Genomic DNA, 24,725 nt, shown 5'->3' with positions numbered 1-24,725 from the left:
CAATTGCCCAGCAAACGTCTTTTTAAAGAGAGACGGCTGATACCTCTGCACTATTTGGGATTCCAGCTAAAGGAAATGCCAGGGTTTCGTATACCAGCATACCGTCACATTCACCCACGAATTACACAGGAGGAATTTAGCATGTTAGGAAGCTCACTGCCCCCCAGGCCCCCTCTGGCCTCACACACACACCCCTAACCACCATGCAGAATCTGGCCTCCAGGGACGCCTGGGTGGCGCAGTTGGTTGGACGACTGCCTTCGGCTCAGGGCGTGATCCTGGAGTCCCGGGATCGAGTCCCACATCAGGCTCCCAGCTCCATGGGGAGTCTGCTTCGCTCTCTGACCTTCTCCTCGCTCATGCTCTCTCTCACTGTCTCTCTCTCTCAAATAAATAAGTAAAAATTCTTAAAAAAAAAAAAAGAATCCGGCCTCCACAGGCCCCTGGGCCGGGGAGTGAGAGGGGGCCGCTGGCGTACATGAGGTCCTTTGCTGGAATGCTAACTGCAGGACAATGTCCAATCTGACGGGGCGGTCAGGATGAATGCTGGCAAGTGTGGATCTGTTACATACTGGCTCTGGCGACATCGGGAGCCAATCTTAGTGGACACTTGTGGCACGGAGCCAGAAACGTTACTGTCTTTGTCCATCACTGAGGCAGCCACAAAATGGAGGCTGAACGGTTTCATCCAGAAGCCGTCTTGAGCCGCCCTCCTCAAACTCCGGGGGCAGCACGAAGCTTTTCCAGTCTGAATTGCTCCTAATGCTTTCTATAAAGGGGCAGGTGCAGGCAGGCCCTGCTTTCCACCAGCAGGCTCGCTCGCTAGCCGGGGAAGGAACAGGGAACAAGACATCACAGCCAGGATCTTGAAAAATCTCTTTTGTTTTTTCAAACTGTCCTGAACCTGGAAGGTTTTAAAGCTGACCAAGTATGGTCGCATCAGACTCCCTGGTCCCTTATCCCAGCCTCTTCCCAAAAGACCTTCCAAGATCCCGCGCAGAGATTTATTTTTTGTTTTCCACACACGAGTTATGCTTCCAGGGGGCTTCAGGCTTATCTCTAAAACCCAAGTGAATGAAGGACCCAGTGCCCTTTCCGGGGAGATGGCGGCAGAGGGCAGAGACCTCCCCGCCCCGTGCCGGGTGTGAGCGTCACAGAAGGGGCTGAAGGGTCCAGCGGGCGGGGTGCAGATCCTCCCAGACCCCCAAACCAACTGGGCCAGAACACCCACCCCTGGAAACCAAGACGGGCCTTAGGAGCGGGGTGCCTCGTAGTGACCCGACGGCTCTCGGCTCCTAGGTTCTGTCTCCGTGTTTGGTGGTGGTGAAGACAGTGGGCGGGGGAAGGCCAGAGAGGGAAAAGGACCCTGAGGTCCTTTTTCACTCTGCTTTTGCCAACAGCTCAAGGAGAACTACTGAGGCAATTTTCTCTCTCCAGCATACCCCCTCTGTCTGGGCCATTCAGTGCCCCACGCCGGAGTCCCCGAGGAGACTTTTCCCCGGCTGGAAAATGACAGGGAGGCCTCCCAAGGCCCTGGGGCGCCATGTTTCTCATGGGGCGCCCGCTGTACGGCAGCGCCAACCTGGGCCTTCCCTGCCCGCACGGCCCTCAGCTGGCAGAGAGAACGCCACCTCCTGTCCTCGCTTATTAGTTAATGTACTTGGGACAACAGAGCCCTCTGCCTCAGACTGCCTCACGAGAGAGCTGGCCAGAAGCCACGGTGTTTAGAGCCCTCCTCAAATCCTCTTCTAGAGCAAGACAGAATAAATACGTAATAAATAACAAGAAGATAAATAAAATGTGCCTTTCTGACCCACGAGCTAATAACACAAATGAACTGCCACGTCCCACGAGGTCATAGATCTTCAAATTAAAGAGCGTTTCTGTACCCTTCACCTGGGCTTTCGGAAACTCTAATTAATCGATTTATGGTACGCAGCTGCTTTGGCTCTTTGTCATTTAAGTGGGACCCCCCTTCCCCCCCATCTCTTTGTTCATCATCTTCATCTCCTTGGGCTTCCACTCCAGAGCATTTCCTGTTTCTTGTTCTGACGGCCACGTATTTTCTAGAAAGTTCTATGCTGGTGAGGAATGTGGATAACAGAAGTAAATGCAGAATTCCCCAGCAGGCCAGGAATAAAGACTGCTCTTCAGCCGAAATGGCCGATTAAAACCTTTTTTTAACTCAAAATGGCAGCTGCTGGGAAGCATGTAGCTGCATGTTCTAAAGAGCTCAGATGTTTCCACTTCTTGTTTAAAAAAAAAAAATAAGAAGAAAATTTTTAAAAAGACGCTTTTACAACTCTGGAGCAGCCCAGGAAGGAAGTTACCTGTCCGTAATTCACCAGCAGGTGGGGAAGAACTTCGTGTCCATCAGATCGGATGTCAGGGCCACCGTGGTGCCGGGGTGAGCTCTTTCTTTTCCCGCACCCCTGAACCGCTTTGGTTCCCTGACTTCCCCTGCACGATGGCAAGATTCACTGCAGGCGACGGCCTTCCCAGGATCTGATAGCTTCTGACTTTTTTTTTAAATCTCGCAGCCCTCAAAGGCCCTCCCTAGACAACTCTCTTTCCACTACCCCCAGCTTTTTTTTTTTTTTTCCCTTAATAAAATGTTCATTTCCATATTAGCACTTCATGGTTCTCTCGTGCCTGGAAGTAGCCTTGAGCACTAGGGCTGCTCACTTTTAACAAGTGAACAATGTCAGAAGTCTTTGAAGAGCCACTCGGAACATTTTTCTATTCAAAAACTCACTAAATATTTTACACTTGCCGCATTCCAGTCACAGGCGGCTCATTTTTAAACGCAATGGGAGACCCTTGGCGAGAGGGTTGCCCCCCCTCCCCATTGCAGGACCAGAGGTCACCCCCTCCTCAGGCTAAGGGCCACCTGCCCAGAGGTGAGCTGGAGGCTCGATGAGGCAACCCCTTAGCCGGCGGACCAGAGAGGACCCACCCCCCACCACGCTGCCCAGGGGGCCACTGAGGCTCCATGTGAGCGGCGGATGCCTGGATCCTTTTGAAGTGACGTCCCCGGCAACATCAAACCAGCCTACAGACCTAGAAACGTCAGCTGCGCTTCGATCACGCAATCAGGCTGGGCGACTCCAAACCCAGGGCCCGTGTCCGTCCTTGCTCGCTTCCTTCCTCAGACGGCATTACTCTCAGTTGGCAAAAACCCAGATGGGATCTTCTTTGCTCTACTGGCTCTAAAGGCAGTCCTTAGGATTCTCTCCACCCAGAAACGCCCCTTGCCATCTCTAGGTTATGGGGGCTTGGGTGACATTCCCAGCCTTGACATTCCCAGCACAGTGAAGTCACTCAAATCACAACCTCGTTGGGCCTCGATTTCCACATCAGCAGAATGGGACTAAGATACCTGCCCCTACAGAGGGCCGGGAGCGCCCAGTGAGCTGCCACGTGGGGACCCCTGTGGAAATCGAGCACCACGATGGAGAGGCTGAGTGGGGCTTTCTAGGTTTCAGTGTATGGGGTCCGTCCTTGAACCTGGTGGTGCACATTCAAGTCTGGCAGTCATAAAACCCGCCCTGACTTTTCATGCGGCTGGCTTCACGCGTGAGCAGTTCCAGAGAAGTGCAAACTCACTCGCGGTGAGGGAACCTCCTTCCTTACAGTGACACCTGGGGACCGACAGCAACCGGACCCTCCTGCAATGGATGCGAGTCTCCCTCCGTGGTGAGGGGTTGTTGTTCCTTTTTTTAAATAAGCATTTAAATAATTGTTCCTCCTTATTATGCCGGTTACTCTAATAATACTAATAAAGGGATCATGTCCAATAAAAAATACACTTTAACGGAGTCATTATTCAATGAAAAGGACACAGTTGAGCGCGCTAGTTTAACAGGTCTCTCCGAAGGCCAAGTGACGCCACGAGGAAGGGTGCCCGTGGGAGATGCAGCCGCTGCTCAGAGGGGACAGCCAGGACACCCCCCAGGCCCCCAGCTCATGCGGGGCCACAAGCGAGATCCCACCTGGGCCATTCTCCAAAGGTAGAGGCAAAAATTAGAATCCGGACTCTGGGCTGCTGACCGAAGAACCGGGTCTTGGGTTCACAGCCCTCCACAGTTTGCACAGCCCTCCGCAGCCACTTTTGTATCTCTGCTGGCATGAGCGTCGTCATTACTCACCCCGCCCCTGAGGGACGCCAGGCAAGGGCTGCACCCCTGCTGGAAAGAGGGAATGGAAGCTCAGAGAGCAAGCAGAGGAGAGTCCCACAGCCAGCAGGGAGGGGGCCGTGACCCTCCTCAAGCTTCCGGATCCCAGACTTCCCGACCCCAGGCTCGCTCCCTGCCCACTCTCCAGTGCTCAGTACCACCTCAGGGGCTGATCTCTCTCGCTACACAGTTTTATGATGAAAATGGCCAAGAAGGAGGTTCTCCTTCCACGCCATGTGTCCCTTTAGTGCAGGGCACCGATTATCCTCTCATGGAACCCAGTCGAGGCCACCACGGGCCTGGCCCCCGAAGGGAGACGTTTCACAAAACAAGTGAGCCCACTCGATCGGGTATGGAGAGCAACAGGACCCAGGACCCAGATGCAGGGGCAGGAGGCTGGATCCCAGGTTCCCTATACCCCAGGAGAGGGCTTGGTTCACCGGCCAACCCCCGTCCTCCCGAATCTCTAGCTGCTAACAAGATTGTCTCCACTGTTCGAAAATGGTAGTAATTATGATCACCATTATCCCTAAAATGTGTGGACCCCTCATTAGTTGTAAAACCGTCTCTCCTTTCACGATGCCGGAAAAAAAAGGTCAGCCAGACACCTCAGCGGTTTTTGTAGGTCTTGTGTGTCTATCATTTCTGAGCACGGCCATCTCTGAAATCTAGGACCACCCTTGCTTGTTCTGAATGTACCCTGTCAACCCTCAGCCTCTCTCCAAGGTGGAGCTGTGGAAACAGTCACCACAGCAGTAAGCACAGACGTCATGAAACCCTTACACGGGCCTGTCCACAGTGAAGCAGGGCTGACCTCGCCCAAGACTCCACACAAGCCGCGAAGGAAGAATGGTCACTGGCCCCATTTCACGGGGGAGGACATTGAAGCCTGGAGAGGACACCCAGCCGACTGTGCTCTTGAGCCCTGTGCTGACTGGTAACAGTCAAGAGAGAACGTGTCCAGACCGGGCCCCCCGCGCCAGGGCACCCAGGCTTGGCTGTGCCTCGGCTCCTTTCCTTTTGTCCCAGCCCACGTGAAAGTGGAGGTGGCAGCTCTGGGCGAGAACCACAGTAAGTCGGTGAAATCGTGCTGACTGCGTCTCACGGAGAAGTCAGGGATGCACTTTGTTGGTCCTGGGGATGTCGGGGGGGGTGACACCCAGCTCCCGTGTGGTCTCCGGGGTGCTCTGCCAGCCTCTGCTCACAGAGCCCACGCCCCCCCTACCCCCGTGGCAGCCACGGCCAGTCCACGCCTGCGCTCTTCCTCCAGGCCTTGGAGTGCTCTAGATCTTCATGACCACACAGAGCGTGCCTCTGCCTCTTTGCCCTCCATGGATCCCAGTACACAGAAGCCCAGTAAATGGGGGCCCAGGTGAGACAGGGCTGAACTAACTAGGTGGCAGAGTATGTCCTGCGGAGAGCAAAGACCCCACCAGCCCTTCCTTTGTTCAGTGCACAGACAGGAGCTGAGCAGCCTGGGCGTCCGCCCTCTCCCTGGGTGGACAGAGTGCACACTGCAGGGGAGATGATGAAGAGGACAAGCACTGCGGGTGGGCAGCCGCGGTGCCGGGAGAGGGAAGGATGCACGGGCTCAACTAACTGGGCCTAGGCCCGCGTTGTGGGGCTGCTGTCTGCACGGCCCCCTTCAGTCCTCGTGATAACTACACATCGCGACAACTGACAGGAGCTATAAAGGAGCTTTCGGGGAACTTCAGTGAGCTGGTCAAGGCCACAGTATTGGCCCTGAGTTACTGATTTAAATTCATCATCTGAGCTGGATTCCGAGCTCCCTGAGGACAGGGACTGAGCTGGCCCAGGCCGCTGCTGTGACCAGGGCCACCCACACAGCGACTGATGGGACACATGCTTCAGAACTGCGGGTGACCCGCGAAAACACTGTGTCCTCACAGCCAGCACTGCGGATCACATCGTCTCCCGGACGGGGGTGTCTGGGGGAACCCGCCTGGCCCCATAAGGCTCAGCTCAGCATTCAGCCAGTGCACCGCTTCCTGGGCATTCTGGGCACAGGGCCCACCCAACACGCCCAACGCCTTTCAGCCACAGCACCCACTACCCAGCAGGCTGGGATCCCAGGCGCTCCAAACAGAACCAGGCCGCCAGGCCACAGCCACCGCCGGACCCTCTAAGCCAGCATCAGCAGGACGGGCGCGCAGGCCACCCACCATCCTCCCGTATCCCCTGCTGCCCAAGGGAAGCGAGAGGCCCTCAGCCTTCCCTCACACCCCCGGCCCTCTCCTTGGGGCCACATGTTTGCAGCCAGGCTGGTACCTGCCAGTCCCTGCGCGCGGATTACCCGCCTTTCCTTCTCTGCCTGAAAAATGTCTTTCCAGACCCAGCACCACCGCTACTGTATTCCCCCAGCATTTCGGGAAAACCACCTGATACTGATCGCACGTAATATCATAATCTGTCCTTGACCTTGGTGTGTTCAATGCACATGTGATCTGCACGTACCAATGCCAGACTTGTCCTCTCAAACAGATGCTCACAGAAACTCTAGAAAGTGGGTTTTAATCCAGACTTCACATAAAAAAGAAATGAAGTCTCATCCCAGCTAAGTGCAGGACTGAAGGTCCCGTGGTTTATGGATTACAGAACCCAGACTGACACGGGGTCTGAGCCCAGAGTCTGTGCCACGTCCAGACACACAGCTGGCTGCCCCCTCCATGAGACTGCAGCGTCCGCTGTCGTGGGCCTGGGGAGGGGCCAGAGGAGGCCCACCAACCACTCCCCCCGCACCCACGAACACCAACAAGCTGCATGTTTTGTGCAGGAAATGCCGTGGGTTTCTAGGCTGAGTCTAAAGACCTTATACAGATGGGAAAACTCCGCTCGGCCTCATGGTGCTTGGGGACAGACTGTTGACCCTGCCAGCACCCCTGTGACAGAGGTACACTGTGTGCTTCCTATGCTTGGAGATAACTAGGGCTGGCAGACCCAGACTCCAGCCTCCCCCACAGCCTCCAGCTCAAGCCTCCAACATTCCCCTAGGCAGCCAGATGCACACAAAAACACCACCAAATCTTGCTTCAAGCAAGAGCCATACCTGGGAAGTGAGTGAACCCAAAGAAATTTAACTGTGTCCCAAATGCTCTAGGGACATGCCTTTCTCATTCATTCATTCACTCGCTCATTCATTCATTCTTTCATCTCACTATCCAGTCATTCACAGCAGACACGACTCAGAGGGATTGGCCACGACCCCTTGGCTCCAGGAGGCCACAGGTAAGGGCTGAGAAGCAAGCGTGAGTGAGTGGACACAAAGGATGCTAAGGCAGAACATAACCGCGGAGGAAGCTCAGAGCACCTGGGGAAAAGGCAGGCAGGTAGGAACACTGCACGGACGGGAGTGAAAACCGGATGCGGGGAGAGGGTCCCTGCCCAGACCACGGAGGGAAGGCATGCAGGTGGAGGGCACTGCACGCGCACCCTTAGGGCTGCACAGAAGGGAAAGGCCCGGGAGAGAAAATGGGAGACGCAGCCGGGGAGGGACGTACCTACCAGAGACTGCAGACACCTGCTTGGTGCGGGGCTGTCCTCACTTGTCCACACTCATTGCCCAAACCCAGGGCTGAATATTAAACGTGCAGAAGAGGCACGTCCTTATCCTTCTTGTAAGGAAGCCAAGCAGTGCCTCAGGACAGTACCCAAGGTCACACTACATCTGGTACCCCAGAAACTGCACCGCGATAGCAAAAGATGAAAGGATCTGTCCCACATCATGTAATCACTTGCTCCGTCCCCCCTTCCTTGGCTCTACGACACAGAAAGCACCTGCTGGGGGCCAGGCCCTGGGCTGAGTGGAGGGACACAGCAATGTACGTCTGCCTGCAGGATCCTGCAGCCAAGTGCAGGAGCTAATGAGGGCACACGTCTCTAGTGAGGCTTCAGGCCACAAGGTCACCAGGAGGGGCTGTGATAGGAGGCACAGGATCCCGAGGACAGACAGACAGACACAGGGGAGGATCAGGGAAGACCTCTCTGGGGAGGAGCTCCTGAAGCTGAAGTCAGAAGGAAGAAGGAAGCAGGAGTCTGCTGTGCAGAGAAAGGAAAGCAAAGGTGTGCCTTGCAACTACAACTGCACACACACAGGCATGGAAATGGGACCCCAGATTGACAGAGGTGAGGAAAAGGAGGTGGGACTGAAAAGGGGGTTTCAGACCAATCTGAGGACGTTCTGAAAACACAGAGGAATGGAGCCAGGTACAGGTTAAATTCCGTCACTATCGATTCCATCATGGTGCAAGCTCTAATCTATTTTTTTTTAATATGAAGATTTTCAAACCCACACTCAAGGCCTACTTGAGTCAAAACCTGTTCCATGCAACAAAATGTCAGTACAACCAATGAAGGGAAACCCCCTGAAGGGCTCTTCTGGAGACCAGATCCACCCTTTCCAAATTGTGAAACCATTAAGATATAAAGAAATGAAACCGGAGGGCCTGGAAAATGCAAAGAAGAAATTTAAAATCCAATCTATGGATAGCCTACAAGGTAGCTCTTAAATCACTGTCTCCAGCAGGAGTTCTTTTATTCCAGCAAGATTCTCATCCAGCTTCAGGAACAGGGTGGTCCAGGTTCTCAGTGGAAGAGAGAAGTAGTAGAACTGAACTGCAGCAGCAGGCACCATGCACCCCAGATTTCCCCAGACAGTCTCGATTTCAACTGCTCAATTCTGTGGTCAGACCAGGTGTGCAGTTCAGGCTCAGGAAACGGCCACCCACCCCAGAAACAAAGCAGTATTGCTGACCGCGGGGGCATCTCGGGGAAGGGCGAGAACAGCGGTGTTTGCTAGTAAGACAGAAGAGCTGGAGGCAGGACACACGGAGCGATTTTATATGGGGCAACTCACTCACGGCATTCTCAAAAAACCACGGCACATTCCTCAAGATTATCTTTATAGAGCTTCCCCCTTTTACATAAGGGACGCAAATCAGCTGGAAATAGTATGTCTTCCCCAAAATAGATGAATGCATCATCAGATTCCCTTGAAATCTTTCTGTAGACTTCTCTGAAAATGACCTACACCAGTGTGTTCTGGTGGGCTGAGAGATAAACCTATTTGGGTGGTTTTGTTCTGCCCCCCTCCCCATGCCCTCCAAATATATGAGGTTTTCTAAAAGTGCTGTAGCACTCTGGGGACAGGAATGTAGCCGAGAATGTGAAGCGGAAGCAGAAAGCAAATCCTCCTTATCATTTAATGGAAAAATAAAGAGTGAATTAAGAAATAAACAGGTTAAAAAAAAAAAAAAAACCACTCCAGGCGTGAGCTGCCGGTGTGTGTGAGGGCGCTGGTCTGTGCAGGCGTGCGCACACCTCGTGGGGATCTTCACGCACGCGTTCCGGCTGACACAGGAAGTCTCTCTTCTCCATTATTCATGACTTCCTTCGTGAGGCAGGAATCAGGCTTCCTTCCTTTCCTGAAATCCACAAAAATCTCCACATTCCACCCCAAGAAGTATTGCAGGGGCAGTAAATCTCGCTTTAATGGAGTGTACGTTTAGCTCGGAGGAGATAATTGACGTTATGGAGAGCCTCGCCGCCGAGTCCTCTAGGTTGGCTAATGCAGAGGGGACTCGTTACCCACACACTACAAACAAGTAGTAATATATGTGTATTGTTCAGAGTGGCGTTAGACCAAAAGTGTTCCGGTCCGCGGGGATTGATAAAACACAAGAAAACAGCAGACATGCACTTGTAAATTTGTCTCATTTGTCTCTGAAGTTAAAGGTTATTCCCTTGTTCTGAATTTGTAATAAAAACATGCTAGCCCAAGGTTTGTGGAGGATGTTTGAATATTTAAATTGTGTATAATGATAGGCAATTATAGGATGAAAACTGGACCGTGTGAATGGGGGAGCACCGTCTGGATCACGAAGTGTTTTCCCACCACCGACTCATCTGTCTGTCGCGTGCCACCCCTCCCCCTCTCGGAGGGCTGCGGGGACAGTTACCAGGTCCCAGGGCCACCAACCAGCAACCAACCAAGCTGGGGTTTGCTCCGGTGGGTAGGTCCCTCCCCTTCTCCTTTTCTTCTTTCAGTTTTGTTTTCTTCAACATGCGCGGCGCATGTCTGCAACCACAGGCGGAGACCGAGGCCACGGCCCCGGCGGGCAACCGGCCACACGCCGTCCTTCCGCAGCCGGTCAGCGTTTCCGGTCAGCGTTTCCCCGAGGCGGGAGGCGAGGCCGGGCACGGGGAGGAGCCTGGCGGCAGAGTTCGCAGGTGCCCCCACCCACCTGGGCGAGTGGGCTGGGGCTGCCGTGGTGGCTCCGTGGCACCCTGGCCGGTGCCCGAGGCGCCCGGCCGGCCCCGTCCAGGTTAACCAACGCCAGTGTTTGAGTGACTGCAGCCAGCTTGTCACCGAGCACAAAAGTCATCAGCGAGTGAATGTTCTTTTCTGCACCACAATTAAGACGAATCAATACGACGTGCCACAAATGGTATTTTACTCTCAATAAGAACTCGAGCTGAGTTTATTCAGAATATTTTAGCGCTTCCCCGGGGGATTTTGGGCCGACGCAGATGGCAAATAAAGTACTCAGCCTAAGGCTACAGCACATTATGGTAATTCTAATGTCAGATGTACTTTAATATACAGCTCTATTTAATCACCCCATTATTTCACATTTCCATATGAAAAACCTGCGGCGCTTCTGCAGCGCTCTGCCTCTGCCACGGTGCCAGCTTCCTCCAGCCCGCCGGCGGCCGGGGACACGGTCATCCTCGCCAGGCGCTGCTCCGCGCCGAAGTTTCCGGGCGCTCCATGCGCAGCCAAGCTGCCCAGCGGGATCCGAAAATCAGAGGATTCAGAGATGCACCAAATGCCGCAGAGGTTACAGAGAAACCAGACCGAGCACTTTTCCACCTCCCCCGCGCACAGGCTCCCTCACACTCACACACACACGTGCACGTGTGGAGACACAATTACATGCGTGCCTTCCACACCACTCGTCTCCAACACCAGCAGCCACGGCTCGGTGGCTGGGCGGCCCAATGGCTAGACCAACCGTGGCTCGGGGCTGGTGGAGGTGTGGCTCCTGCAGAGCCCGTGCTGGTGAGTTCTCACTGCACTGCCCACCCCCCGCACCCCCCCACCTCGGGTACATGAAAGCAGCAGCAATGCCAAGGGACAGGGGACCTGTGTCAGTAGTGACAAAGGATGTGGGCAGAGCAAGTGGGGGGTCGGGGTAGGGGGCAGGGGAGCGGCAGTCAAACTGCCTGTACAGGCTGGAGCAGGAGGCCCCCAGGACAGTGCTGTCAGGTTTGCACTGCAGAACCTGAAGCCGAGAAGCCCAGGCCCCGGGGGGATGGCGTCCTGTGAATTCCAAATGGCTCTTGCACCTCCAGGCTGGCTCTGCTGGCCAGCTGGCGGAGAGAAGCCAGCGGAAGCCTGGGTTTTGGCTGAGCCCAGGAAATCACTCTCTCGCGGTCACACGCATACTTGGCCACGCGGTGTTCCAAGGAAGACCGGCACAAAACCCACCAACTGCCGGGGTCTTGATTTCTCGAAGAGGAGTCTTCTGATGGATGAAATGACAGCTGGGCACCTCACCCTCCCGGCTGCCCCAGGGATGAGTCAACGTTAAAGCCACAGAACACGATTCTTGTAAATGGGTACAGCATATCATCAAAACGAAGCGCTTGCCGTGAGCAAGTGAGGTCCGGTTCCCACCACGGGGTACCAACCTCTCGGGAAGGAGGGAAGTGAGGAGAGAGGAGGGAGGGAGGGAGGTCAGAGAGAGCACGCACAGGAGGAAGGGCAATAAAGAGAGAATGTCCCAGCATGCGACGCCCAAAACACCGGCAAACACCTCACAACCATCAGTTCGCTGGTAAGATGATCAGTTACCCAGGGCTAGAGCTGTCGCAGAAGCTCCACATAGGAAACATTTTAGAGAAAACGGCTTGCTCATTTGAAGGCGCAGACTTTGGCCAACGTGGCCATTCCACCGCCTGCAGATACCACCGGGACAGACAGCTCACCGCCCCTCACCGGCCACACCAGGGCCGCCTTCAAACCCAGATCATCCTGCAACTTCTTTTAAAAATTCACTTTGGGGGTAAAAATCAAGTGGGGGACTCATTCTCAATTTCCAAGGCCTTTGAGTCCACCCTGCTATTATTGCTGATTTATAACCCTAAAAACGGGTCCTAACAGTCTCCAGGCCTTCTCTGGCTTTAAGTTTGGGAAAAAAGGCCAGACCGGTGGTACTCAACAGAGGACTGTTCTGCCCCTGTAGGGAGTTTTGGCAATGTCTTGAAACGTTCTGGATTGCCACGATTGGCAGAGGTGAGGCTGTGGCTGGCCTCTACTGGGTCGGAGCAGGCGTTCTACGACAAGAAACCAACCAGCCCCAAACGTCAGCAGAGCTGCGGATACACCTCCCAGGGAAAGACTCCCCATTTCAGTACCGACCTCCTTGTAGGCTCTGCGGCTTAACCTGCAAAACTGACTGCGAGAGAGAGAGAGAAACGGGGAGAGAGCAAGGAGGGGTGGGGAGAGAGTGTGGAGAGAAATTCGGAGTCAGAGAGGAGAGGAGGGGCCGACGTCATTTACTTTTGGCAAGAAGCGAGCTTGGGGCATCCCAGTTGGCTTCATCAGTACAGAAATCGTCTGAATCCCAGAGTCACTGGGGCCGGTGGGTCTGGGGCTCCGAGGGAGCTCTGCGCCTTGCAAGCGGGAATGCCAGCCTGAACAGGCAGGGGGAGCAGGGGTGGACGAACGGTCCCCGCACCCCCTCCCCAGCTCTCCTCCAAAAACCCTGCCTCTTGCGGGCTGTCACCCTCCAAAACTGGGCTCTACCACCCGTGCAGGGACGTCGGGGGCTGCCCTAGATTTGGCTGCTCACATGTGAGCCTTGCAACAGCCGCTGCAGGAGATGAAAACCCAAATATACTTCCTGAAGTCAAAGAGATAAAAATACAATTTCTGCTGTGTACGGCACTCTTTGGCGCGGCTGCAGCACTTACGGGACGGGGGTGGTTATGGACGCGGGGGAGAGGGGGAGAGGAGATGACCACGCAGGCTTAAGTAAATTCTTTTTTAAAAAAAACACACGATCCAGAGAGATTACATAAAAAGTACAATTAAGGACCGCTCAGAATCCCGAGGCCTTCAAGAACGTGCTGCCTCCAGAATATTTTTAGAACAATCACTGGAGTGATTCTTCTTAGTTGTAGAAACACTCCAAATCAGAAAGTCAATTTTTCCTCTATTCGCAGAAGCGAGCTGGCCCCACTGGCCGGCAGCGCGTGTTTTGCTTGGCGGCCGCTCGCTGCACTGTCTTGGCAGCGTTTCCTTGGAGCGCGCACGGGGAACCTGGCGCTCGCACACGGTAGCACTTGCATTTCAAACGGCCCAGCCACGCTTCCCTAATAACAGCCTGGGAACTGCAAAACCCCTGTAAGCCCAGCCCTTTCAATGGGGTACAGAGCTCGGCCTTTGGGCTTCGGGGCCCTTCTCACCTCAACAGGGGTTGTAAACTGGGGCTGGGGCTTTTCAGTAAAGATGTTAAAAGGCAGGGGGGTGAAAAAAACAACGCTGCCACATTCTGGGAATGGTGCAAGCGACCTTCCCCATCGCCCCTTGCTTCCCTCTACCCCAGAGGCCCAGCCTCGGCCGGCTCCTCCAGCCCATCTGCCCTCTGGACAGGCACCAGCTTGTCTCGGGACCTGCTGGAGTATTTGCCCAGGAAGGGGCATGGAGGCTCCAGAACCACACTGGGGCTGGGGGTCCTCAAGGCTGACAGATCTGGCTCTCCAGCTTCCAGCCTCGGCTGAACGTGAACGTGAACGAGTGGCCTCGACTGTGGGCTGAGTTCCCTCGTCCTCCGACGTACGGCATGACTACCGGGGGGGTGCCTTGAGATCACGTGCGGAACCTCGCGTCGGGTCAGTGCTCAGCAGAGGAAGCTGCTGCCCAGAAAGTGAATGAGCACACGAATGAATGGGTGGGTGAATGAATGAATGATCGCAGGGGCAGAGCAGGGGCCTTCCTGGGGCAGCGGCCAAGGCCCCACCCTCCACGCCAGGGGCACCGTCCCTCAGAAAAGGGACTTCCAGGTACAATTTCCGCCCCTCCCTGGCAGCAAGAAATGTAGTTATTTGGGCCTCTGAGAACTGGCTCCTTACCACTGTCTCTGCCTCACACGTTCCTCTTTCTCTCTCTCTGTGTTGTTTACAAAGGTTTCATTATGTTTTCAACTAATCAGAAAGGCCCCGCTAATACACAATTAACATGTGATTATAAAAAAAAATTAAAATAGCTTCCAGAAGAAGGAAATGTAATTAAGTAGAGAATGCTTTTCAATAAGTGCTTGCTTTAACCCATTGTCAGAACACAGTCTACGTTCGTCCACAATGCCTGGAACAGATGCCAAGGGCAGAATGTTAAAAGCAAGTTTAAAAAAAAAAAAAAGGGGGACATTATTTTCTGGAGGAATAATAGCCATCGAGTTGGCACGACATGCCGGAAAGCTCAGATTCTGCCTGCAGAGGGGTGACCTCCCCCAATCCTCTTACCCCTCTCTCCCAGAAAAATACTTCCCTTCTAAAAAATAAAAGAAATGAGTAAACCCAAATCCAGGATCCTAAGAATGAGCACAAGTGAGTGAAGAAACAATAGTCACACGCACACACACACACACACACAGACACGCACACACTTACACACTCCACCACTCACAGATGCTGTCGTCCAGACCATGAGGAGAGCCTGATATCACCACTTTCTGATCAAGTCTGTGATCGTTTTGTTTGAAATCATTTGAGCCAAATTTTGAAGGAAGCTGTCTTTAAAAAGCCCAAGTCTAAAATGGGGTTTTGACCTGCCATTGAAGAAGCGAGCTGACAAACAGATTTTGTTATTTCCCAGCTCTTCTTGACCCTCAAATCAATTCTATATGCCAGCGCGGGTCCAGCCCCTGGGTGACTGGCCCGTGGGTGACTGGCCCGCGAGCATGTCGATGGGAATGAAGGCCCGCGGGACCTGATGGTTTCTGCTGATCCTTACGGCTGCACAGCAAATGGCAAATTCGACAAGTTCCCAAGGAAATGGGAACTCGGTGAGAAACACGTGTGGCCCTGTACACGAAGCATCCGGTCTTCACCATAATTCTCCTAAACATGATGGGGAAGAAAAAAGATTGGGAAAGTTGGGGCTGGTGGCAAGGCTGGGGGACCTGTCTTCCGTCCTCCAGGCCTAAGCAGAAAACAAGCATTTCCAGTCCCAGACTGTCCCCAGTGGTGGACACAGCAGACGGTGGATGGCCTGCACCAATTCAGAAAACACACCCGGGTCTGGTGGGCCGGGCCTGCTAAGGAGCTGGGGCTTCTGGATCAGTGCTCCGGAGTCGAGGCAGAGCCAGGGGCCTGGGATATGGCTGGACTCCCAGCTGTGCGGCCCCATTTGCCCCAAGCAGTGGGCACAATGCAACGGGCTTCTGATCTAGACTCAGCAGTGACCAGCTGGACAACCCTGGGCAAGGCACCCTACTTCTCTGCGTCTGTCATTTGGTGTGACCTCCCTCGTCTGTAAAATGACCCCAAGAGTAAGCTCGTTTCTATGTCTTTTGGGGAAAGGAGTGCAGAGTGAGACCTCGAGGAGGTCCCATGGGAAGTGCTGAGACCCAGGCCTGGACAGTCTGGCTCAAGAGCCCATCATCTTAATCACAGACCGGCTGCCCTCGACAACAGGGACCCCAGGAGCGCTGACAGACGCGTACCACGGGCACCAAGTCAGCGGGGCCTTGCTCCGTCCTTATGGCAACCCAGACGCCTACTTTCACTGCGTTTCCAAAATGAGAAACCGAGGCTAAGGGTTGCCTGAGGACTTGCCTGAGGCTACCGAGGCATAAAAACGGGGGCAGGTAACAAGCAAGCTCGCCCTGCCGCACTCCTCCACCACCGGCCCCAACCAGCATCAGATGGGGAAACCAAAGTCACCCAAGGTGGAGAAAGGACTTCCCAAGGTCACACACTAGCCAAGCCCTGAATCAGGAACCTCACCAAACCATCACAGGCACCAACACGGCAGGTCTACTTGACCCAGGACTCCTTCTGGAAAGAAAGGAAGAGAAGCCACCAATGGCTCCCCTGTCATTTTCCATGTGTCCTCTGCAGGGCTCCCCCTGTGCCCTGGTTTCACAGATGAGAGCAGAAAAAAAGGCAGATGGCACATCCATGGCCTACACCCTCCGCCCAGAGTCGTGTCCTTGCTCTGCCCCACCACATTTCCCTGGGACACAGCACCCCAAAAATAATGGCCTGCCCCCATTAAATGCTTGCCGGTACCTCAGTATGTCATCACTAACCCTTGTTTGCCTTGCCACTTCGAATTCCAGGGAGAATCCAAGGCTCAGAGAGGTCTCTGCCTGAGGTCACACACACAGGGGCCTGCAGCGCAGGTGGCAGTCGAGACAAAACAGGAGTCCCTATTTGATAGCACCTACCTGCCCCGCATCCCCAGTGACAACAGGCCTCCCTACAACAGGAGCCTTGTCCGGTCCATCCCCATATCCCTTCACCGCGAGGCATGGCTGACACACAGTAGGTGCTCGCTTTCCTAACACCTGCTGGACTCCACTGACATGCCTGCCTACGGCCCAGAAGGGCCGTGAAAATTCTGCACTTGGCGCCTGCCCCTCGCGTCTGCCCAGCGCAGCAAGAACTGACAATTCTTGCTAGATAAATATCTGGAAAGAAGTCGGGAAACAATTAAAACTAGAAGCTAATAAATGATGGAGAAGCCCATGAGCCAAGTCCTGGCCCACTTCCCAGTCTTCATTCGTGCATCAGAAAACCCCAGCGGTCCGAGGCTTCAAGAGGGCAGCTGGGCAGTGGGGCTGTCCGACGTAATATCAATGGGAATTAGATATGATCAAATGTACTCATCGCATTCCCAACAGCAGCCGCTCTCCCGACTCCCCTTCCCGTGGCTCCCCAGCCAAGCCCCTTCTGGGGAACTCTGGACAGACGATCTTGTAACCAGGCAACCAGGAGGAAAGGTTCCAAAGTTCCTCCACAGGAACCAGGGCGCCGCATTCTGCCGTGGTGGCTACCGGGACGCGGCACTGTGACGCTCTCTTCCGGACCTTTAAAAAGTGGGGGGTGGGGGGTGCCCTGGCTATTCACCCAACATGAAGACTGGAATGTCCTGGTGTTCCCTCTTCCCCAGCAAGGTCTGTGGGCCCACCCGCCCCGCAGGGAGACAGCCCCGGGCCCCCGCCAACAACAGGACGGCCGTCACGTGTCTGCAGCCACGGGGCCCAGGACACAGCCCTCCCAGTGTCACAGCGTGCGGCACCCCACCCCCTTGGACCGCACACCCTCCGCAGCTGTTTCGGCAAATGCTTCCAACATTCTGGGAGCCCGAAACCTCAGAGGTTGGGGGGGTCAGCTGCACTTTGGGGAATTATATGCCCATAGCCAAGGAGAATACCTTGTGTCCTCGGGAGAGGGAGGCACGGAAGGGGGATCTTGGAGCCCCTGACAAGACCACAGAAGCTCTTCAATGTATTCATCTCTGGCTCCTAATGGCCTGCACCACCCACCCACTCTGAAAAATCCAAACCCTTCTGAAGCCGCATTAGACACCTCAAAAGCCTTGTGCTTTCACTGGGCATTCGGCGTCAGCCAGGAGTTTCCACATCCGAGGGGATGCTGGGTCCTCTGCGGTTGGCAGGGTGCTGTGATTATCAAGCTGAGTGTGGTCATGGTAGGCTCGGGGCTGCTCGGGGCTGGAGGGGGGACACGGAGCCTCCACCAGGAGCCTCTCCAGGGCTAGGAATCGGGCCTGAAGGAGTCGGGAGACATAATGTCGTGAGCTTTGTCCTCATGCCTGGGGTGTACCCAGGCCCGGGATGCAGAGCCAGAAGCCAACTCTAAGTCTGCCCAACCCCCGGCCCCCCGGCCTGGCTCTCCTTAGGTACAGCGAACAGCCTTTGCGAACCGCCGTCTCATCTGAGGGCAGGTACAGGATTACAGGGGATGGCGTCAGGGTGGACAGAGTGGGCAGATGAGTGAGAAGGGGAACACGGGCGGACGCGCACACCTGCCGAGGGCCCAGCCCGGGCCAGGCACGGACCTGGGCCCTGAAGAAGCCCCTCGCTCCTTCCTGCCAGCCAGCCAAGGTCAGCAGACAAAGTAGGACCTTTAAAAAGTGGGGGGTGGGGGTGAATTCAGACACTCTGAATTCAGGGCAGACACCTCACTGCGTTCCTTTCCCCAATAACCACAGTGCACTTACTAAAGAAAATGAACGAAGACCCTGTTGGGGTGGAAGCGGGGGCCAGCACCCCCGTACCTGATGACGGTCTTCTGACGACACCGAGAGGCACATGTGCACACACAGCACGCTCACTCTTCCAGCTGCGGGAGACCGTGCGGGTCCGACTCTCTATCCGCAGGGAACTGACCAGAGCCAGAGACTGGGCGGGCAGCTGGAGGCGCGGAGACCAGGCTTCCACTGAGCCAACGTCCTTACCAAATGTCACACTTTGGAAGCAGGCACCCAGCCCCAGAAGGTGAGCATCTGGGCCCCACCAGGGGCCCTGACTCCCAGTTTGGAGCCACAAGCAGGGAATGGAGATAAGGTCAATGAAAAGAGGGTGCCTCCTGCCTGGGCCACACTGTGGAAGTCACCGTCACGGCCCGGCTGACACAAGCCTTCAGCTCCTGTTACCCTGATACACATAAGGGCTGAAGGGTTTTCTGGGACATGGAAAGAGGAGCTAATGAAACCACAGGCTTGGCAGAAACCGACACAGGGTGCCTGGCTAGAAACTTCTCTTTCCAATCAGCAGAAGTAACCATCACTTGTGAAATCATCATTGCTGTGTCTCCTGATTTTTAAAGGAATACTTCCTTCTCATAGAAAACTTTACAGATACAGACCAGAATACAGGAGGAAACACACTACCAAAATCACCTCCATGAATATGTTGGCATTCCCTTTGCTACAAACACACACACACACACACACACACACACCTGCCGACTGAGCCCTTCCCATGTACAGTTCTGGTTTGGGCCTCCCTCTCTTGGGTGTCACATTGGGAGCATTTCCCCACATCGCTAGAAACGCCGCGAAGTCATTATTTTTGGTTGCTATGTGAAGTTCCACCATCCGGCTGGGAGACCGCACATTCTAACCATTCTCCCCCCTCCTGGGATCTACTTACTTCCAGAACTTTCCACCATTACAAGGAGCCTGCAGGTGTGTGCATTTTCCCGCATATCCATGGCGAGCCTTCAGGATGGTGTCCCACAAGTGGCACTCCCGGGTACAGGGGGGTGAAGCGTCTCAGTACACGTTCCCGGGGAACCTTCCAGCACCCATCCCGGCGCTTCCTTACATTTCAGCCTAACAGGGCAGAACAGCTAGCCAACCTCACCCTCGGTCAGCACACATCCAGACTTCCCATTTGATCACTAATTCTGGAAGAACCCTCCCCAGCTGGGCCGGTGGGCGTGTGGCTCTCCTGGTCCGCGACAGAATGACAATGCCTACTGCATGGGGACGGCTGTCTCCCCCGCACACCCCAAGAGGCAGGCCCAGTGCTGAGGACACACCAGCGAGCCTTCCTCCAACTCCCTGGCTGCCAGCTCCCTCCTCAGAATGATGCTTTGCATGGGGCCACTGTCCACAAACAATCATTTTTCAAAAAACAAACAGAAAAAGCGAGTCGCCGATACTTTTGCGCAATACTTGTCCGCTTCCTGAAAATGCAAGATAATGAATAAAAATGTTCATTACTGAATTATTCACTTTCCTCCCTGATTCACGTCCTGGTAATTACCGTGACCAGCCTAATAAAAACTGCTACAAACCGAAGGTCAACTGGCAGTTAGAAGTGTTCATTTTCATTTCAATGTATTCATCTCTGGCTCCTAATGGCCTCATTTTCTCCCATGCTCCTTAATAAATACCACTGAATTACAGGTTAAATAGCTAAATTAAATTATTGCAATTACAGCGTGCAGAGCCCTGAATCTGGGTTTACCTTTCCCAGTTCAATTAGAGGCGAAGTTTCAACAGCCGTGGAATTCTGATTGCTGTCAATATTCTCAATTGCTGAGAATCCGCACGGGCGCCCAGATATTTGGTGAGAGGGTTTCCTTCCCCCCGCTTGTTTCTGAGGGGCTGATTGGAGCTCTCGACTAAAACAAAATCACACAATCAAAAGTGGTTTTTGGAAAGCGACCACAAGGCATAATTGATTCCTTTCGACTGAAAAGGGAAAAGACTTAGCAGGGTTCTGGCTAAACGTTGTGTGTGTGCGTGCGTGTGTGTGTGTGTGTGTGTGTGTGTGTACACACAAAAGAACACCCCCAACTTCTGAAGGGGAAAGTACATTTCAATAAATCCAGATCCTCTCTCCTTCATGCCACTGGCCCACAATTATTTTACGGGTCCACATTAAAGAACTTCCTCATTATTTAAATATATTCTAACGCTTGTTGCTATTGCCTCGCCACAGGATTAATTATCCAACATCCCTTATAAGACAGAGTGTCTTAATAATACGGAAGGCCTGGGAAGGGGGGAAAAAAAAGACCTCGCCTATTCTGTTTCCCCAAATCCCAAGATGTGAGAGTCTATTTCTTGTGGAAGAGCTCCCCCTTACTTCTCTGTCCCTCTGCTTCTAAAGGCACCAAACCCCACCGCTGGCAGGGCTTGTCTTTTTTCTTTTTTTTAAACGATCACATTAACACACAGCACGGGTGAGCGGCGAAGGCCCACGAGGCCCACCCACGAGTGTTTAGAAATCTGGGATGCGGCAGAGAGCCACGTCATGGGGAAGAGAGCCCACCCACTTCCCTGGCCCCCAAGCCCAGGCCTGGTCAGACTTGAGGGGAGAGCCGGCTCCACCCCGGGGGGCAGGGGAGGGGCTGGCGGAATGCCGTCATCCACACGGGAGGCTGCTTGGAACTCTGTCATCCCGGCTCAGAAAGCCCACGGCTGAGCCACAGCCAAGCATAGAAAGGCCGGTGCCCAGAGCGAGAGCCAGGGGATGTGGGCAGCGACTGCGATCCGGGCACAGTGGTCATCAGGCAAGGGTCTACTCAGCGAGCTCTGCTTAGGAACTCACATCCGGAAGCCTTCTAACCATGACAGGCCTCTGGAGGTCTGGGGCGCTCTGTCTGTTTCCCAGAAAGGTGGAGGTTTCTCTGCCCCAGCCCAGAGAAGCCACTTCGCATGTGACACTGGAGTGGGAGGCATCTGTGTTCACACCACATGGCCCTCTCCTCCAGCCAGGGTCACAGCCACGGCCCAGGGTTCCACTACAAAGGCTTGTTCTGGGGCCTGGGCCACAGCCCACCAAGGCCACGTGTCCCTATATGGCAGGTGACTGACACAGGCACTTCCAGACCAACCCAGAATGGAAGCAGAGAGAATAGGAACAGGAGCTGCTTGAGGACAGGGCCTCCCTCGGGCCTGACCCTGGGTCAGTATCTGCTGACCCAAACCAAAAGCAAAGCCTCCCCATTCTCAGCCAGCTGCCTCAGGCAGCCCTAGGAGCCTTTTTCCTCCCAGACCAAACTTTGCTGACATAAGGAAGTTGGCACGGCCAGGCCCATTGTGGTAGGGAGGAGCCTGGGCACCCAGACAGGTCAGGGTGGACACACATCACCCCAACTGTCCAGGTACCCAGTGTTTTCCTAAGGGCTGGATCAATACCACAGAGCACCCGGTTTCCCAAGAGAAGCGGCCAGTGGCCCATGCAAATATTTCTACAAAGGAAAAAGCAACTCTAAGCCAGAGATTTCTAGCACTGGAAACCAAACCAAGACTCACTTTAAAGAATGTCTGAGAAACAAATTGACCATCAACTGCTTAAAACCAATCAGTAGTTGAAAAGCTAGCACAAAATTAACACTTCAAATACTCGGGGCCTTTGGGGGTGGGCCACACGCGATGATGGGGCAAGTCCCCCAAGTACTAGGCACGCTCACACCGAGACCCGTCCTTAAACCTTGCAGCTACCTGAGGAAATAGGTACCACATTCCTCTTCATCATCACCACCACCGTCCTCCCACTGCGGGGGATGCCTCCAGTTTATAGATGAGGAACCTAAGGCTCAGAGAGGTGAAGTGACTTATCCAAGGTCACACAGCCAGGGGCCTCCAGGTGCCCATCAAGGGCTGTCACCTGGGGAAAGAGCAGACCCCGCACCCCTAGCCCCGAACTCACCTTGATCTGCTGCCAGTGGCCTTCTACACTCTGGCCTCACCCATAGGCACCTCCACATGGGGCCCCGCAGCCACCCCAAAGTCCCAGAAGGGTCTCCTCCCTCACAGCCCAGGTGTTCCCTCTGCCTTGCATGGCCTCTTATCCTCTGTGCCACTGGGGCATGTCTGCCTCCCTCACGTTGGGCTCAAACCCCCTTCCAGAGCTCCACACCTGTGGTCCTTGGACGCACCACACTGCTCTCTGGCCCTTTCCTTGGGGCCTGCAGGGACGGCACCCCTGTCCCGGTAGCCTGGTGCCCCCAGCGGGTATCAAGCCCCACCCCAGCGGGAGGAGCCCGTGGCACCAGTCGGACACACCAGCCTCTGTGATAGCGCCCAGGAGGGGCTCCCCAAGGCAGCTGCGGCTGGCCAGAGGAGGCGCCAGGGAGAACTTTGTGGCTCAGCCAAAAATGTGTCTTGAAGTGAAGAGGAAAGCCCAGGCCCCCTCCTGAAGCCGTCTCGGGCCACCGGGACTGCTCTCACACCACCACACACTGGGCGGCTCAGAAACAGCAAACACTTACTTCTCAGGGCCCCAGAGGCCGGGAGTCCAAGATCAAGGTACGAGCAGATGTGACATCTGGTGAGGGCCCCTTCCTGGTTCACAGACAACTCTTCCTGCCATGTCAGCTTGTGGCAGCACGGACGAGGTTGCTCTGGGGTCTCTTTTTATAAGGGGACACTAGTCCTCATGGCCTGATCACCCCCTAAAGCCTCAGCCTCCTAATACCATCGTTCTGGGGCTTAGGTTCAAGTGTATGAATTGGGGACAACACAAACACTCAGACCATAACACCATGTGACAACTCAAGGAATGGAAGTGAGGACCCACAGGGCTGAGCGGAAACAGCGCCCCCCACCTGGCACAGGTTCCCGGGGCAGGGCCCCATCCTTCCAGAGCTCTGGGCAGACACAACAAACCACCTTTTGGCCACCAAGGCTGTATCCAACAGCCCTCACGTGTGCAGAACAGTCTGACCTCCTGGCCCCAGTCTCACCCAGGCCAGCGCACGATGGGGACAGTGAGGCACCTCGGTGGAAGGAACAAGCCTGGGCTCTAAAGCAGATCCACCCCTGCTAAGTGACCCCAACAAGACCCTCTCTGGGCCCAGGCCCCTAGTAGGGAAGGGAGTCGGGCCAGACAACTCCCAACCCTGCACCAAGAAACCAGGACATCACGGCCCCAGTGCTCTGGGGAGGGGCAGCCACTGGAAATGTATGTCCAGAAAGAACCCCGTGGGGGCCCTTCCTCCCCGTCCTCAGCTGTTCACGACCCACACCCCACTCCGACAGAATAGCTAGCAGCTGCTTTTTCCAAACCCCAGCAGGCCCAGGCACCAGGCTGGGCCCTTCCAGGCATTATGCCACTGCCCAGAGAAGGGGCCTGAAGCTCCAAAATGGGAAGCAGCTTCCCCAGGCGAAGAACAGGATGGCAGCGCCATGCCACTGCCCACCGCCCCCTTCTCATCCCTGCAGCCTCGGCAGGCAGAGCAGGCCTCCACGGCAAGCACCACGCGAAGGGTCCCCACGGGCTCGGGTCAGCACCTGTAAATCCTGTCTGCGTCGCAGCAGAAACAGCACACATCCTCAGGATGTGGGGCGGACAGAACACAGAGTGCTGTATCCGTGGCCTTCATTTCTTAAAAATGCGTTCAGCGCGGGTTCTTTGTGTGTTTGTTTGTTGCACAAGCATTTCCTGAGCATCTACTACATGCTGGGCACTGCGGGGATCCCGGCAAGACTCCCCCCTTTGAAGAGCTCATTCATTCACGCATTCATTCACTCGCCCATTCTTTGCTCTTTCATTTCACTAATGGGTCCATGACCTGCACCTTCCGTGCTGGGCTCTGTGATGCAGCTTTGAAGGGATCCCCATCCTCCACACCTAAAGGCATCACCACAGCCCAGCAGAGCAGGAAGAGACTCCTCCCTGCCCCTCGAGGGCAGCCCCAAGCCCACGGGCCCTCAGGGACTGTGCTCAGTCCAATCCTAGGCTTGGAAGAGAAAAGACCACCCTGGATGTGATGACCGAGGGTGTGCCGCTGAAAGGGGACAGCCACTGCCCAGGGGTCTGGAGTGAAGGCATCTCCATCCCTGGTGTCATCAGCATAGAGCCTGGGGCACCTGTGAGCCCTGCTGGCCTGTACCTGAGCGTCCCCGTGCATTTCCTGCTTGCAGTGACCGCAGGCCTGTCACCAGAAGTACTGCCACAAAGGGGAGAGGGGGCCGGCAGGTGGGGGATTCAGAACGTCGCTCTCCCCCGACAGAATGCCACCCCTACAGTGCACAGGAAG

At 54.9% G+C, this 24,725-nt stretch overlaps 1 protein-coding gene across 4 annotated transcripts in view; it reads right to left on the bottom strand.

Moving 5' to 3' along the window:
- BCL11B (BAF chromatin remodeling complex subunit BCL11B) overlaps positions 1-24,725 on the bottom strand; it is a 93,738-nt gene that overhangs the window by 7,769 nt on the left and 61,244 nt on the right. The gene's annotated exons all lie outside the window — the stretch shown is intronic.

This window comes from Neovison vison, chromosome 13 (assembly GCF_020171115.1).
Source record: "Neovison vison isolate M4711 chromosome 13, ASM_NN_V1, whole genome shotgun sequence".
Taxonomy (NCBI): Eukaryota; Metazoa; Chordata; class Mammalia; order Carnivora; family Mustelidae; genus Neogale; species Neogale vison.
This window is presented reverse-complemented; position numbering and strand designations above follow the sequence as displayed.